Raw genomic sequence first — 16,467 nt, forward strand, 5'->3', positions numbered from 1 at the left:
GTGTGGGAAAGATAGGAATGTATTTTGGGTTCACATACAGACCTGTGTCAAGTCAGTGTGGTGTATCTGGTGAGTTCAGAATTTTAATGCAATGCTCTTTAAAAATGTAAACCCTGGGGGCCCCTTGGGCTCCTACCAAGACATCTTCCTCTCTAGCTCCCTCGTCACCTCCTCCCACGCTCGCCTCCAGGACTTCTCCAGAGCATCTCCCATCCTCTGGAACTCCCTACCCCAGTATGTCCGGTCAGCACCCACCCTGTCTGCCTTTTGAAAACTCACTTATTCAGGGAAGCCTACCCCACCTCCGCCTAAGAAATGTACTTGGGTCACCTCCACCAGATCATCCCCCACAGCTATCACCATTTGTACCACCTCCCCCTTCCTTTAGATTGTAAGCTTCACGAACCGGGCCCTCCTATTCCTTCTGTACTGAAATGTATTGTAATTGTACTGACACCCTTATATTGTACTGCGCTGCGCAAACTGTTGGCGCCATAAATCCTGTATAATAATAATAATATACGGATACCATGCACAGGTAACAGATGTCAAGGCTCCTATCTCCACCTATAGGCTAATACTGGGTACTGCATGCAACATTATATGTATCATTAATCTACTGCAACGGTCTCCAAACTGCGGCCCGAAGGCTGGATGTGGCCTTTTGCTAGCCTTTATTGGGGCACTATTACTCCCAATGATATGAGGTCCTTCCACTGACACCAACAATGGGGCAGTATTTCCTACACTGATACCAATGATGGGACACTATTCCTCCCACTGACACCAATGATGAGGCACTATTCCTCCCACTGATACCAATGATGGGGCACTATTCCTCCCACTGATACCAATGATAGGGCACTATTCCTCCCACTGACACCAATGATGGGGCACTATTCCTCCACTGACACCAATGATGGGACACTATTCCTCCCACTGACACCAATGATGGGGCACTATTCCTCCCACTGACACCAATGATGGGGCACTATTCCTCCCACTGACACCAATGATGGGGCACTATTCCTCCCACTGACACCAATGATGGGGCACTATTCCTCCCACTGACACCAATGATGGGGCACTATTCCTCCCACTGACACCAATGATGGGGCACTATTCCTCCCACTGACACCAATGATGGGGCACTATTCCTCCCACTGACACCAATGATGGGACACTATTCCTCCCACTGACACCAATGATGGGGCACTATTCCTCCCACTGACACCAATGATGGGGCACTATTCCTCCCACTGACACCAATGATGGGGCACTATTTCTCCCAATGACACCAATGATGGGGCACTATTCCTCCCACTGACACCAATGATGGGGCACTATTCCTCCCACTGACACCAATGATGGGGCACTATTCCTCCCACTGACACCAATGATGGGGCACTATTCCTCCCACTGACACCGATGATGGGGCACTATTCCTCCCACTGACACCGATGATGGGGCACTATTCCCCCCACTGACACCAATGATGGGGCAGTATTCCTCCCACTGACACCAATGATAGGGCAGTATTCCTCCCACTGACACCGATGATGGGGCACTATTCCCCCCACTGACACCGATGATGGGGCAGTATTCCTCCCACTGACGCCAATGATGGGGCAGTATTCCTCCCACTGACACCGATGATGGGGCACTATTCCTCCCACTGACACCGATGATGGGGCACTATTCCTCCCACTGACACCAATGATGGGGCACTATTCCTCCCACTGACGCCAATGATGGGGCACTATTCCTCCCACTGACACCAATGATGGGGCACTATTCCTCCCACTGACACCAATGATGGGGCACTATTCCTCCCACTGACACCAATGATGGGGCACTATTCCTCCCCCTGACACCAATGATGGGGCACTATTCCTCCCACTGACACCAATGATGGGGCACTATTCCTCCCACTGACACCAATGATGGGGCACTATTCCTCCCCCTGACACCAATGATGGGGCACTATTCCTCCCACTGACACCAATGATGGGGCACTATTCCTACCACTGACACCAATGATGGGGCACTATTCCTCCCACTGACACCAATGATGGGGCACTATTCCTCCCACTGACACCAATGATGGGGCACTATTCCTCCCACTGACACCGATGATGGGGCACTATTCCTCCCACTGACACCGATGATGGGGCACTATTCCCCCCACTGACACCGATGATGGGGCAGTATTCCTCCCACTGACACCAATGATGGGGCAGTATTCCTCCCACTGACACCGATGATGGGGCACTATTCCCCCCACTGACACCGATGATGGGGCAGTATTCCTCCCACTGACGCCGATGATGGGGCAGTATTCCTCCCACTGACGCCGATGATGGGGCACTATTCCTCCCACTGACACCGATGATGGGGCACTATTCCTCCCACTGACACCAATCATGGGGCACTATTCCTCCCAATGACACCAATGATGGGGCACTATTCCTCCCCCTGACACCAATCATGGGGCACTATTCTTCCCACTGACACCAATGATGGGGCACTATTCCCCCCACTGACACCAATGATGGGGCACTATTCCCCCCACTGACACCAATGATGGGGCACTATTCCTCCCACTGACACCAATGATGGGGCACTATTCCCCCCACTGACACCAATGATGGGGCACTATTCCTCCCACTGACACCAATGATGGGGCACTATTCCTCCCACTGACACCAATGATGGGGCACTATTCCTCCCAATGACACTAATGATGGGGTACTATTCCTCCCCCTGACACCAATCATGGGGCACTATTCCTCCCACTGACACCAATCATGGGGCACTATTCCTCTCAATGACACCAATGATGGGGCACTATTCCTCCCCCTGACACCAATCATGGGGCACTATTCCTCCCACTGACACCAATCATGGGGCACTATTCCTCCCACTGACACCAATCATGGGGCACTATTCCTCCCAATGACACCAATGATGGGGCACTATTCCTCCCCCTGACACCAATCATGGGGCACTATTCTTCCCACTGACACCAATGATGGGGCACTATTCCCCCCACTGACACCAATGATGGGGCACTATTCCCCCCACTGACACCAATGATGGGGCACTATTCCTCCCACTGACACCAATGATGGGGCACTATTCCCCCCACTGACACCAATGATGGGGCACTATTCCTCCCACTGACACCAATGATGGGGCACTATTCCTCCCACTGACACCAATGATGGGGCACTATTCCTCCCAATGACACTAATGATGGGGTACTATTCCTCCCCCTGACACCAATCATGGGGCACTATTCCTCCCACTGACACCAATCATGGGGCACTATTCCTCTCAATGACACCAATGATGGGGCACTATTCCTCCCCCTGACACCAGTCATGGGGCACTATTCTTCCCACTGACACCAATGATGGGGCACTATTCCCCCCACTGACACCAATGATGGGGCACTATTCCCTCCACTGATACCAATGATGGGGCACTATTCCTCCCACTGACACCAATGATGGGGCACTATTCCTCCCACTAACACCAATGATGGGGCACTATTCCTCCAACTGACACCAATGATGGGGCACTATTCCTCCCACTGACACATATGATGGGGCACTATTCCTCCCACTGACACCAATGATGGGACACTATTCCTCCCACTGACACATATGATGGGGCACTATTCCTCCCACTGACACCAATGATGGGGTACTATTCCTCCCACTGACACCAATGATGGGGCACTATTCCTCCCACTGACACCAATGATGGGGCACTATTCCTCCCACTGACACCAGTGATGGGGCACTATTCCCCCCACTGACACCAATGATGGGGCACTATTCCTCCCACTGACACCAATGATGGGGCACTATTCCTCCCACTGACACCAATGATGGGGCACTCTTCCTCCCACTGACACCAATGATGGGGCACTCTTCCTCCCACTGACACCGATGATGGGGCACTATTCCTCCCACTGACACCAATGATGGGGCAGTATTCCTCCCACTGACACCAATGATGGGGCACTATTCATCCCACTGACGCCAATGATGGGGCACTCTTCCTCCCACTGACACCAATGATGGGGCACTATTCCTCCCACTGACACCAATGATGGGGCACTATTCCTACCACTGACACCAATGATGGGGCACTATTCCTCCCACTGACACAATTGATGGGGCACTATTTCTCCCACTGACACCAATGATGGGGTACTATTCCTCCCCCTGACACCAATCATGGGGCACTATTCCTCCCACTGACACCAATCATGGGGCACTATTCCTCCCAATGACACCAATGATGGGGCACTATTCCTCCCCCTGACACCAATCATGGGGCACTATTCTTACCACTGACACCAATGATGGGGCACTATTCCCCCCACTGACACCAATGATGGGGCACTATTCCTCCCACTGACACCAATGATGGGGCACTATTCCTCCCACTGACACCAATGATGGGGCACTATTCCCCCCACTGACACCAATGATGGGGCACTATTTCTCCCACTGACACCAATGATGGGGCACTATTCCTCCAACTGACACCAATCATGGGGCACTATTCTTCCCACTGACACTAATGATGGGGCACTATTCCCCCCACTGACACCAGTGATGGGGCACTATTCCTCCCACTGACACCAATGATGGGGCACTATTCCTCCCACTGACACCAATGATGGGGCACTATTCCTCCCACTGACACCAATGATGGGGCACTATTCCTCCCACTGACACCAATGATGGGGCACTATTCCTCCCACTGACACCAATGATGGGGCACTATTCCTTCCACTGACACCAATGATGGGGCACTATTCCTCCCACTGACACCAATGATGGGGCACTATTCCTCCCAATGACACCAGTGATGGGGTACTATTCCTCCCCCTGACACCAATCATGGGGCACTATTCCTCCCACTGACACCAATCATGGGGCACTATTCCTCCCACTGACAGAAATGATGGGGCACTATTCCTCCCAATGACACCAATGATGGGGCACTATTCTTCCCACTGACACCAATGATGGGGCACTATTCCCCCCACTGACACCAATGATGGGGCACTATTCCTCCCACTGACACCAATGATGGGGCACTATTCCCCCCACTGACACCAATGATGGGGCACTATTCCCCCCACTGACACCAATGATGGGGCACTATTCCTCCCACTGATACCAATGATAGGGCGCTATTCCTTCCACTGACACCAATGATGGGGCGCTATTTCTCCCACTGACACCAATGATGGGGCGCTATTTCTCCCACTGACACCAATGATGGGGCACTATTCCTCCCACTGACACCAAAAATGGGGCGCTATTCCTCCCACTGACAGCAATGATGGGGCGCTATTCCTCCCACTGACACCAATGATGGGGCGCTATTCCTCCCACTGACACCAATGATGGGGCACTATTCCCCCCACTGACACCAATGATGGGGCACTATTCCTCCCACTGACACCAATGATGGGGCACTATTCCTCCAACTGACACCAATCATGGGGCACTATTCTTCCCACTGACACTAATGATGGGGCACTATTCCCCCCACTGACACCAGTGATGGGGCACTATTCCTCCCACTGACACCAATGATGGGGCACTATTCCCCCCACTGACACCAATGATGGGGCACTATTCCTCCCACTGACACCAATGATGGGGCACTATTCCTCCAACTGACACCAATCATGGGGCACTATTCTTCCCACTGACACCAATGATGGGGCACTATTCCTCCAACTGACACCAATCATGGGGCACTATTCCTCCCACTGACACCAATGATGGGGCACTATTCCTCCAACTGACACCAATCATGGGGCACTATTCCTCCCAATGACACCAATGATGGGGCACTATTCTTCCCACTGACACCAATGATGGGACACTATTCCCCCCACTGACACCAGTGATGGGGCACTATTCCTCCCACTGACACCAATGATGGGGCACCATTCCTCCCACTGACACCAATGATGGGGCACTATTCCTCCCACTGACACCAATGATGGGGCACTATTCCTCCCACTGACACCAATGATGGGGCACTATTCCTCCCACTGACACCAATGATGGGGCACTATTCCTCCCACTGACACCAATGATGGGGCACTATTCCTCCCACTGACACCAATGATGGGGCACTATTCCTCCCAATGACACCAATGATGGGGTACTATTCCTCCCCCTGACACCAATCATGGGGCACTATTCCTCCCACTGACACCAATCATGGGACACTATTCCTCCCACTGACAGAAATGATGGGGCACTATTCCTCCCAATGACACCAATGATGGGGCACTATTCCTCCAACTGACACCAATCATGGGGCACTATTCTTCCCACTGACACCAATGATGGGGCACTATTCCTCCAACTGACACCAATCATGGGGCACTATTCCTCCCACTGACACCAATGATGGGGCACTATTCCTCCAACTGACACCAATCATGGGGCACTATTCCTCCCAATGACACCAATGATGGGGCACTATTCTTCCCACTGACACCAATGATGGGACACTATTCCCCCCACTGACACCAGTGATGGGGCACTATTCCTCCCACTGACACCAATAATGGGGCACCATTCCTCCCACTGACACCAATGATGGGGCACTATTCCTCCCACTGACACCAATGATGGGGCACTATTCCTCCCACTGACACCAATGATGGGGCACTATTCCTCCCACTGACACCAATGATGGGGCACTATTCCTCCCACTGACACCAATGATGGGGCACTATTCCTCCCACTGACACCAATGATGGGGCACTATTCCTCCCAATGACACCAATGATGGGGTACTATTCCTCCCCCTGACACCAATCATGGGGCACTATTCCTCCCACTGACACCAATCATGGGACACTATTCCTCCCACTGACAGAAATGATGGGGCACTATTCCTCCCAATGACACCAATGATGGGGCACTATTCCTCCCACTGACACCAATGATGGGGCACTATTCCTCCCACTGACACCAATGATGGGGCGCTATTCCTCCCACTGATACCAATGATGGGGCGCTATTCCTTCCACTGACACCAATGATGGGGCGCTATTTCTCCCACTGACACCAATGATGGGGCGCTATTTCTCCCACTGACACCAATGATGGGGCGCTATTCCTCCCACTGACACCAAAAATGGGGCGCTATTCCTCCCACTGACAGCAATGATGGGGCGCTATTCCTCCCACTGACACCAATGATGGGGCGCTATTCCTCCCACTGACACCAATGATGGGGCGCTATTCCTCCCACTGACACCAATGATGGGGCGCTATTCCTCCCACTGACAGCAATGATGGGGCGCTATTCCTCCCACTGACAGCAATGATGGGGCACTATTCCTCCCACTGACACCAATGATGGGGCGCTATTCCTCCCACTGACACCAATGATGGGGCGCTATTTCTCCCACTGACACCAATGATGGGGCGCTATTCCCCCCACTGATACCAATGGTGGGGCGCTATTCCTCCCACTGATACCAATGATGGGGCGCTATTCCTACCACTGACACCAGTGATGGGGCACTATTCCCCCCACTGACACCAATGATGGGGCGCTATTCCTCCCAATGACACCAATGATGGGGCGCTATTCCTCCCACTGACACCAATGATGGGGCACTATTCCTCCCACTGACACCAATGATGGGGCACTATTCCTCCCACTGACACCAATGATGGGGCACTATTCCCCCCACTGACACCAATGATGGGGCACTATTCCTCCCACTGACACCAATGATGGGGCACTATATCTCCCACTGATACCAATGATGGGGCACAATTCCTGCCACTGACACCAATGATGGGGCACTATTCCTCCCACTGACACCAATGATGGGGCACAATTCCTGCCACTGATACCAATGATGGGGCACTATTCCTCCCACTGACACCAATGATGGGGCACTATTCCTCCCACTGACACCAATGATGGGGCACTATTCCTCCCACTGACACCAATGATGGGGCACTATTCATCCCACTGACACCAATGAAGGGGCACTATTCCCCCCACTGACACCAATGATGAGGCACTATTCCTCCCACTGACACCAATGATGGGGCACTATTCCTCCGACTGACACCAATGATGGGGCACTATTCCTCCCACTGACACCAATGATGGGGCACTATTCCTCCCACTGACACCAATGATGGGGCACTATTCCTTCCACTGACACCAATGATGGGGCACTATTCCTCCCACTGACACCAATGATGGGGCACTATTCCTCCCCCTGACACCAATCATGGGGCACTATTCTTCCCACTGACACCAATGATGGGGCACTATTCCTCCCACTGACACCAATCATGGGGCACTATTCCTCCCAATGACACCAATGATGGAGCACTATTCCTCCCCCTGACACCAATCATGGGGCACTATTCCTCCCACTGACACCAATCATGGGACACTATTCCTCCCACTGACAGAAATGATGGGGCACTATTCCTCCCAATGACACCAATGATGGGGCACTATTCCTCCCACTGACACCAATGATGGGGCACTATTCCTCCCACTGACACCAATGATGGGGCGCTATTCCTCCCACTGATACCAATGATGGGGCGCTATTCCTTCCACTGACACCAATGATGGGGCGCTATTTCTCCCACTGACACCAATGATGGGGCGCTATTTCTCCCACTGACACCAATGATGGGGCGCTATTCCTCCCACTGACACCAAAAATGGGGCGCTATTCCTCCCACTGACAGCAATGATGGGGCGCTATTCCTCCCACTGACACCAATGATGGGGCGCTATTCCTCCCACTGACACCAATGATGGGGCGCTAATCCTCCCACTGACAGCAATGATGGGGCGCTATTCCTCCCACTGACACCAATGATGGGGCGCTATTCCTCCCACTGACAGCAATGATGGGGCGCTATTCCTCCCACTGACACCAATGATGGGGCGCTATTCCTCCCACTGACACCAATGATGGGGCGCTATTTCTCCCACTGACACCACTGATGGGGCACTATTCCTCCCACTGACACCAATGATGGGGCACTATTCCTCCCCCTGACACCAATCATGGGGCACTATTCTTCCCACTGACACCAATGATGGGGCACTATTCCTCCCACTGACACCAATCATGGGGCACTATTCCTCCCAATGACACCAATGATGGAGCACTATTCCTCCCCCTGACACCAATCATGGGGCACTATTCCTCCCACTGACACCAATCATGGGACACTATTCCTCCCACTGACAGAAATGATGGGGCACTATTCCTCCCAATGACACCAATGATGGGGCACTATTCCTCCCACTGACACCAATGATGGGGCACTATTCCTCCCACTGACACCAATGATGGGGCGCTATTCCTCCCACTGATACCAATGATGGGGCGCTATTCCTTCCACTGACACCAATGATGGGGCGCTATTTCTCCCACTGACACCAATGATGGGGCGCTATTTCTCCCACTGACACCAATGATGGGGCGCTATTCCTCCCACTGACACCAAAAATGGGGCGCTATTCCTCCCACTGACAGCAATGATGGGGCGCTATTCCTCCCACTGACACCAATGATGGGGCGCTATTCCTCCCACTGACACCAATGATGGGGCGCTAATCCTCCCACTGACAGCAATGATGGGGCGCTATTCCTCCCACTGACACCAATGATGGGGCGCTATTCCTCCCACTGACAGCAATGATGGGGCGCTATTCCTCCCACTGACACCAATGATGGGGCGCTATTCCTCCCACTGACACCAATGATGGGGCGCTATTTCTCCCACTGACACCAATGATGGGGCGCTATTCCCCCCACTGATACCAATGGTGGGACGCTATTCCTCCCACTGATACCAATGATGGGGCGCTATTCCTCCCACTGACACCAGTGATGGGGCACTATTCCCCCCACTGACACCAATGATGGGGCGCTATTCCTCCCAATGACACCAATGATGGGGCGCTATTCCTCCAACTGACACCAATCATGGGGCACTATTCCTCCCACTGACACCAATGATGGGGCACTATTCCTCCCACTGACACCAATGATGGGGCACTATTCCCCCCACTGACACCAATGATGGGGCACTATTCCTCCCACTGACACCAATGATGGGGCACTATATCTCCCACTGATACCAATGATGGGGCACAATTCCTGCCACTGATACCAATGATGGGGCACTATTCCTCCCACTGACACCAATGATGGGGCACTATTCCTCCCACTGACACCAATGATGGGGCACTATTCCTCCCACTGACACCAATGATGGGGCACTATTCATCCCACTGACACCAATGAAGGGGCACTATTCCCCCCACTGACACCAATGATGAGGCACTATTCCTCCCACTGACACCAATGATGGGGCACTATTCCTCCGACTGACACCAATCATGGGGCACTATTCCCCCCACTGACACCAGTGATGGGGCACTATTCCTCCCACTGACACCAATGATGGGGCACTATTCCTCCCACTGACACCAATGATGGGGCACTCTTCCTCCCACTGACACCAATGATGGGGCACTATTCCTTCCACTGATACCAATGATGGGGCACTATTCCTCCCACTGACACCAATGATGGGGCACTATTCCTCCCCCTGACACCAATCATGGGGCACTATTCTTCCCACTGACACCAATGATGGGGCACTATTCCTCCCACTGACACCAATCATGGGGCACTATTCCTCCCACTGACACCAATGATGGGGCACTATTCCTCCCACTGACACCAATGATGGGACACTATTCCTTCCACTGATACCAATGATGGGGCACTATTCCTCCCACTGACACCAAAGATGGGGCACTATTCCTCCCACTGACAAAAATGATGGGGCACTATTCCTCCCACTGACACCAATGATGGGGCACTATTCCTCCCACTGATACCAGTGATGGGGCACTATTCCTCCCACTGACACCAATGATGGGGCACTATTCCTCCCACTGACACCAATGATGGGACACTATTCCTCCCACTGACACCAATGATGGGGCACTATTCCTCCTACTGATACCAATGATGGGGCACTATTCCTCCCACTGACACCAATGATGGGGCACTATTTCTCCCACTGACACCAATGATGGGGCACTATTCCCCCCACTGACACCAATGATGAGGCACTATTCCCCCCACTGACACCAATGATGAGGCACTATTCCTCCCACTGACACCAATGATGGGGCACTATTCCTCCCACTGACACCAATGATGGGGCACTATTCCTCCCACTGACACCAATCATGGGGCACTATTCTTCCCACTGACACCAGTGATGGGGCACTATTCCCCCCACTGACACCAGTGATGGGGCACTATTCCTCCCACTGACACCAATGATGGGGCACTATTCCTCCGACTGACACCAATGATGGGGCACTATTCCTCCCACTGACACCAATGATGGGGCACTATTCCTCCCACTGACACCAATGATGGGGCACTATTCCTCCCACTGACACCAATGATGGGGCACTATTCCTCCCAATGACACCAATGATGGGGCACTATTCCTCCCACTGATACCAATGATGGGGCACTATTCCTCCCACTGACACCAATGATGGGGCACTATTCCTCCCCCTGACACCAATCATGGGGCACTATTCTTCCCACTGACACCAATCATGGGGCACTATTCCTCCCCCTGACACCAATCATGGGGCACTATTCTTCCCACTGACACCAATCATGGGGCACTATTCCTCCCACTGACACCAATGATGGGGCACTATTCCTCCCACTGACACCAATGATGGGGCACTATTCCTCCCAATGACACCAATGATGGGGCACTATTCCTCTCCCTGACACCAATCATGGGGCACTATTCTTCCCACTGACACCAATGATGGGGCACTATTCCTCCCACTGACACCAATCATGGGGCACTATTCCTCCCAATGACACCAATGATGGAGCACTATTCCTCCCCGACACCAATCATGGGGCACTATTCTTCCCACTGACACCAATGATGGGGCACTATTCCCCCCACTGACACCAATGTTGGGGCACTATTCCTCCCACTGACACCAATGATGGGGCACTATTCCCCCCACTGACGCCAACGATGGGGCACTATTCCTCCCACTGACACCAATGATGGGGCACTATTCCTTCCACTGACGCCAATGATGGGTCACTATTCGTCCCACTGACACCAATGATGGGGCACTATTCCTCCCACTGACACCAATGATGGGGCACTACTCCTCCCACTGACACCAATGATGGGGCACTATTCCTCCTACTGAGACCAACGATGGTTCACTATTTCTTACACTGATACCAATGATGGGTATTAACGTTCAAACTGAATGTCATTTGTGAACGATCACCACATGCAGAGGCCGAAAATTCGTTTGATAGAGAAAAGTTTTCCTTCCTGCCCCTTCAAATTTTCCCATCACTGCTGTCGAAAACAAACATCGATTTGACCCCACTAAGGATTAGAAAATCAAACAAACATTCTTGAACTGAATGGCCATCATTACTCTTGAACATAAAAAACAAATCCCCGGTTGTGGAATACTTGGATCAGAGGGAATGTATATGGTATGGGGCAGATTTCCGGACTCTCAATTCTCGAATGAAAATTTATTTATGGCCAGTTTTATTCTCATCCCAGGAGACACTTTCTGCCGCCAGCAAGGTGGGGAGTGGGTTGGCTTGGTGGTCGGCAGGTTTTTATTTTTTTTTTTAATTGGGTCGGCAGGTGATTGTCACTTCCAGTATCAGAGCTGGGGGCTGTAATAGCCAGGGAAGCAGCCAATCAAGCACAATCTGTACTTGGTTAGCCGCTCTGTCATGTGCCCAAAGCTATCATAAGCAGGGGCGGACTGACCATTCAAGCACTCGGGCACTGCCTGAGGGCCCGGGATCAATAGGGGGCCCCATGAGATGCCCCTGGTACCTTTCATTGGCTTTTTCATAGGCTTTTTTAGGTGTGGACGAGGACACAGGGGCCCCGTGATCCTCTATTGCCCGGGGGCCCCATGAGTTGTCGGCCTGCCCCTGATCACAAGAGAGCTTGTTGGCCACCTAGTGACAGCAATAACATGAAATGACGGTAACGTAGTTTGTTGCCGTTTCACAGGCCTGCGCAATTTTAATATTGACATGCTTGGTATCTATTTACTTGTCACAACATCATATTTTACCAAAAAAATGGGAATTATATTGTGTTTGTGTGCGCTGAAATTCACTTTAGTGTTTTTTTTCCCCTGAAAATATATGTTTGATAATTGGCTGAGCACATATCACGTGGCATAAAAAATAGCAGCAGCCACTATTTAATTGTTACAAAAGAAAGACTTTGAAAACCCATCAGATCTCAATGGGGAGGAATCTCCTGCTGGATCTCTATACTGACATGGACGGGGGGATGGGTGAGGAACGTAAGGACGCCCCATTGTTTGATGGAAATGAAAACGATTGACCTACAGAGGACTGAATTCAAAGACACCCCGAAAATCAAAGGAAAAAAATGATGCAGCAGGCGAGTCCATTTTGCTGAAATGTCATTGCAGCAACTCAGAATGGCCCTCAGTAGTCTGTGTGGCCCCCACGTGTTTGTATGTATGCCTGACAATGTCGGGGAAGGCTCCTAATGAGACCACGGATGGTGTCCTGAGGGATACTCAATGGTATCAATTCCTTCATCCTCCAGGAACTGCCTGCATACTCTCCCCACATGAGGCCAGGCATTGTCTGCACCAGGAGGAACCCAGGACCCACTGCACTAGGAGGAACCCAGGATCCACGGCACCAGGAGGAACCCAGGACCCACCGCACCAGGAGGAACCCAGGACCCACCGCACCAGGAGGAACCTAGGACCCACCACATCAGGAGCAACCCAGGACCCACCACACCAGGAGGAACCCAGGACCCACTGCACCAGCGTAGGGTCTGACAATGGGTCCAAGGATTTCATCCCCATACCTAATGGCAGTCAGGGTTCCATTGTCTAGCCTGTAGAGTTCTGTGCATCCCTCCATGGATATGCCCCCCCCAGACCATCACTGACCCACCACCAAAACGGTCATGATGAACCATGTTACTGGCATCAGAACGTTCTCCACGGCTTCTCCAGACCCTTTCACGTCTGTCACATGTGGTCAGGGTGAACCTGCTCTCATCTGTGAAAAGCACAGGGTGCCAGTGGTGGACCTGCCAATTCTGGGGTTCAATGGCAAATACAAATCAAGCTCCACGGTGCCGGGCAGTGAGCACAGGGCCCACTAGAGGATGTCGGGCCCTCAGGCCACCCTCATGAAGTCTGTTTCTGATTGTTTGGTCATTCACACAAGTGGCCTGCTGGAGGTCATTTTGTAGGCCTCTGGCAGGGCTCATCCTGGTCCTACTTGCACAAAGGAGCAGATACCGGTCCTGCTGATGGGTTAAGGACCTTCTACAGCCCTGTCCAGCTCTCCTAGAGGAACTGCCTGTCTCCTGGAATCTCCTCCATGCTCTTGTCTCCTGGAATCTCCTCCATGCTCTTGAGACTGTGCTGGGAGACACAGCAAACCTTCTGGCAATGGCACGTATTGATGTGTCATCTGGAGGAGTTGGACTGCCTGTGCAACCTCTGTAGGGTCCAGGTATGGCCTCATGCTACCAGTAGTGACACTTACCCTAGCCAAATGCAAAACAAGTGAAAAACAGTCAGAAAAGATGAGTAGGGAAACAAATGTCAGTGACCTCCACCTGTAAAACCATTCCTGTTTTGGGGGTCGCCTCATCTTGTTTTTGAAATGATTTGCAATCTCGTAAGCAGTGAGTGAGGTACTGGGTGGAGGTGGAGAAAGTAGAGAGTTAAAAGTAGAGAAAAGACGACCAGGACTGGATGGCAAGCTATTGATGAGAGTGACAAAGTAGGCTTGTTTGGCAGCATGGAGGGAGGAATTGTATGTTAACCACATAAGGACCGCCCTGTATCAGATATACTGCTACACGGCGGCAGAATCACGTATATACACGTCATTCCTCTGGAACTCTCTACCCCAATCTATCAGACTATCGCCTACTCTGCTCACTTTTAGGCGATCTCTGAAAACCGATCTCTTCAGGGAAGCCTATCCTGCCCTTAGCTATTTATGGAATCTTCTACTCCTCCTACCAGTCCATCCCCCACAGTTATTACCGTTTGTACCACTAGCCCCTCCCTCTTAGATTGTAAGCTCCCAGGATCAGGGCCCTCCTAACCCTCTTATATTGAACTGTATTGTTGCGGTATTGTCTCCCTTTATATTGTAAAGAGCTGAGCAAACTGTTGGTGATATATAAATCCTGTATAATAATAATATATAAATCCTGTATAATAATAATATATAAATCCTGTATAATAATAATAAAAATAATTTTGCATTTCCGGGTGGAGGGCATGTACGAGCCCTACCCACGCCGCGGATGTCAATCTCCAGGTCCCGGCTGGTAATTACCCACCAATGCCCGGTGATTACTGAGCATCTCTGACAGGGAGGAGGACTGTTTTGTTTACAATCTTCCTCCCTGTCAGCTCAGGCACACTGTACAGCACAGCCATCCAGAGCAGTGTGATTACAGTAAAGCACACAGACCCCGTCCCATAGTAAAACACTACCAGCACACAGTTAACCCTTTGATTGCCCCTCATGTTAACCCCTTCTTGCCCAGTGTCATTAGTACAGCGTCAGTGCTTTTTGTTTAGCACTGATCACTATATTGGTATCACTGGAGATGTCAGTGACACCAAGTTAGTCCCCCCCCCCCCGCCATGTCAAAATATCCGCCGCAGTCCCGCTATAGGTTGCTGATCGCCGCCATTACTAGTAGGAAAAAAAAAAATCCCAGTATCTATACCGCCATTTGTAGACGCTATAACTTTCCCGTAAACTGATTACAGGTGTACCTCGGTTTACAAACGCCTCGGTTAATTAAATTTTTGGTTTACAAAATGAAAATCCATTGAAATTAACGCCTCGGTTTACAAATTTTTTTTGCAATACGAACGGATTAATTGGTTTTCAATGCATTTACAAATTAATTTTCAATCATGTCCCTGTACAGTACTATGCCTTTAAAGTGCACTTTATAAAGAGTTTTGAACAGATAAAATACTTTTTTACTTTTTTTTTTCTGACCTCTGGAATGGATTAATTGTTTTTCAATGCACTCCTATGGGAAACCGCGATTTGATTTACAAATATTTTTCACAATACAATCGGAATAATTGGTTTTCAATACATTTACGAATGAATTTTTAATCATGTCCCTGTACAGTATTTATGCCTTTAAAGTGCACTTTATATAAGACTTTTTTTTTTTTTTTTTCTGACCTCTGGAACGGATTAATTGGTTTTCAATGCATTCCTATGGGAAACCACGTTTCAGTTTACGAATTTTTCGC

Source organism: Staurois parvus, unplaced genomic scaffold, assembly GCF_062004578.1.
Source record: "Staurois parvus isolate SC_StPar_1 unplaced genomic scaffold, SC_StPar_1.0 ptg000892l, whole genome shotgun sequence".
Classification (NCBI taxonomy): domain Eukaryota; kingdom Metazoa; phylum Chordata; class Amphibia; order Anura; family Ranidae; genus Staurois; species Staurois parvus.